The following is a 2,829-nucleotide window of genomic DNA, read 5'->3' as shown; positions in this document are numbered from 1 at the left end:
AACAGTTACACATATGATTTCAACAGTTTTTCCTTAAGACAGTTAAGATCGATCGTCTGCTGCAACATTTACCTGTTAATAACGTAAGATACTTAATGAGAGGAGAAAGGGAGTGGGGACGTACTGTATCTCCCTATATTATCCGTGGTGACTTGAATGTAAAATGTCTCAAGTGTTTGTGATTAAGCCTCCTACTCAGTCCCTAGCTGGTAGAGCCTTTGGAAGGTAAAGCCTTGCTGAAGGGGGAGCTTGAGGTGGATGAGGCCAGTCCACTGGGTGTTCAGAGCTCACTCGCTCTTGCCACTCCTCCCTCAGTGAGAGCTGTGTGCTCTGCCATGGCCTATACACCACGGTGAAGCTTCTCCTTGGACTTGTAAGCTGAGGTCCACTCTTTCCTCCCATGGATTCTTCTGATCTGGTGTTTTGACCCAGTAATGAAAAGGTAACTGCTACATTAGCTACCCATATTTTTCTAAAACCACTAAAATAAACTCTTATTTTGAAAATTGAGAAATTGGCTATGGAGAAAAAAAAAAAAAAAAAAAAAAAACATAAGTAGGGAGAAGAAGGAGAAAGGAAGAAGAGGCCAGTAGTAGAAGAGGGTATTCAACAAAGGTAGAAATGAACAGTTCAAAGCAATTGGAGGGGGAGAGTCCACATTCATGCCTAAGTGCCAAGGACAATGCATGAAGTATAGCTGACAGGATTCATAAGCACAATTAGCACCTTGATTGACTGAGGGCCAGAACCAGGAAAGGATGGGGAATTCACAGGCTGGGCTGGTCACAGGCCTTTGCAGAGGCACCAGGAGTGATGAGGCAATCCACCCCCCTCCCCCCCCCACCCCCAAGGAAGGCAAGAGGTAGAAAGAGGCCAGAATTGTACCAAGAACCCTTGTGCCAAACATTCTGGGATTTCAAATCAGAAGTAAGAGTTGGGTTTTATTTCTTCAGAATTGTTATTTTCCCAGTTCTGTCACCCTCCCAACAGTTTTAATGTCTAGATCTCGGCAGGTCCATTTCTCACACCTTGAACTTGGTTGGCTTAGTAGATGGTGTCTGGTGACGCCGGGTCTGGCCAGCCTTCAATGTCAGCAGCAGACTCTTTCCTTATTTGGAGGGTCTGAATCATTCATTTCTCATCTTTCCTACCAGCCAAGTATTTTTAACTCACTGTCAGCTATAGAGTGAACATAGTTTATAATAAAAAAAGAGAGTTCATTTTTCATTTTTCTACTTTCAATCGCCGACTCCAGGAATGCAGCGTAGCCAAAGACATTGGGTCTCCTATGTAAAAATAACATTGGCTTGCAGAACTTTTCTCTACTTTCTAAGTACCCAAAGTGAGTGTCTGCAACCTTCAGTAAGGGCTATCTCTTCCTGGTGACAGCTTGTTTGTACTTCCCTGAGCACAAACCGTGGGCAGTGTCCTTGCTCCCCAGCAAGTAGGTCATAGCGATGGTGGCATCAAGCTCCCTGCTCCAGGAGAGTGTGCCCTCGAAGCCCGGCCTCTGGGGACATGTTCAGCTAGATCTCAAAGACCTGGAACACAAAGACACAAAGCTTGAACTAATGTTCTGCAGCTGCCAACCACAGTGGTGTTCAGGAAACTAAACATCAAGAAAACAATTTGTTCTAACATTGAAAAGAAATGTTCAGGTTCCAATCAGTGCTAAGGTCTAAACCAAAAATCTGGAAGTCAGGAGGCCAGGGCAATAGCTGAAAGAGACTTTCTTCTCATGATGGTGTATGCACGCAAAATGGCAACTGAAAGCAATGAAGCAAAACTGTCTTCCCCTTTCTGTTATTTGCATGATAGATTAAGAACTGGATTTCATGGCCAGGGATAGAAAAGGATGCAGCAGTAACTGGATATTACAAAATGATGAAAATTCAGATAATATAATTCTGGGGGGCACATTGGAAACCAGAATAAATTATACTTTGGGATAGGAACACAGGGGAAATACCAAAGGCAATTATGATAATAATTAACAGATATGCTGACTGAACACAAACTCGATGTTCAGGACTGTGGGCAGAAAGCACTGAAGAAGGAAGGTAAAGTGAGAAAAGGCCACTTATGAAAGGTAACCAGAGGGTTGAGGATGTAGCTCAGTTAGTAGAGTGCTCGCCTAGTGTGCATGAGGTCCAAGATTCAATCCCCTGGACAGTATAAACCAGGTATGGTGATGTATACCCATAATCTTCACCCTTGGGAGCTGGACATAGGAGGATTACACCACTGTGGCTGGCAGCTACAGAACATTAGTTCAAGCTTGGTTCCTTTGTGCTCCAGGTCTTTGAGATCTAGCTGAACATGTCCCCAGAGGCCAGGCTTCGAGGGCACACTCTCCTGGAGCAGGGAGCTTGATGCCACCATCGCTATGACCTACTTGCTGGGGAGCAAGGACACTGCCCACGGTTTGTGCTCAGGGAAGTACAAACAAGCTGTCACCAGGAAGAGATAGCCCTTACTGAAGGTTGCAGACACTCACTTTGGGTACTTAGAAAATAGAGAAAAGTTCTGCAAGCCAATGTTATCTTTACATAGGAGACCCGATGTGACCTTTGGCTATGCAGACAGTTTGAGGCCTGCCCAGGCTACATGGGACCCTGTCTCAAGAAAAAAAAAAAAAAAAAAAAGAGACTGGAAAGATGGCTTAGCAGTTAAGGCACTAGCCTGTGAAGTCTCAGGATCCAGGTTCAATTCCCCAGTACCCACGTAGGCCAGTTACACAATGTGGTGCATGCATCTGGAGTTTGCTTGCAGTGGCTAGAGGCTCTGGCACATCCATTCTCTCTCTGTCTATCTCTCTGCTTGCAAATA

The sequence above is a fragment of the Jaculus jaculus genome, chromosome 11 (genome assembly GCF_020740685.1).
Source record: "Jaculus jaculus isolate mJacJac1 chromosome 11, mJacJac1.mat.Y.cur, whole genome shotgun sequence".
In the NCBI taxonomy this organism is placed as follows: domain Eukaryota; kingdom Metazoa; phylum Chordata; class Mammalia; order Rodentia; family Dipodidae; genus Jaculus; species Jaculus jaculus.
The sequence above is the reverse complement of the archived record's forward strand: the minus strand, read 5'-3'. Positions refer to the sequence as shown.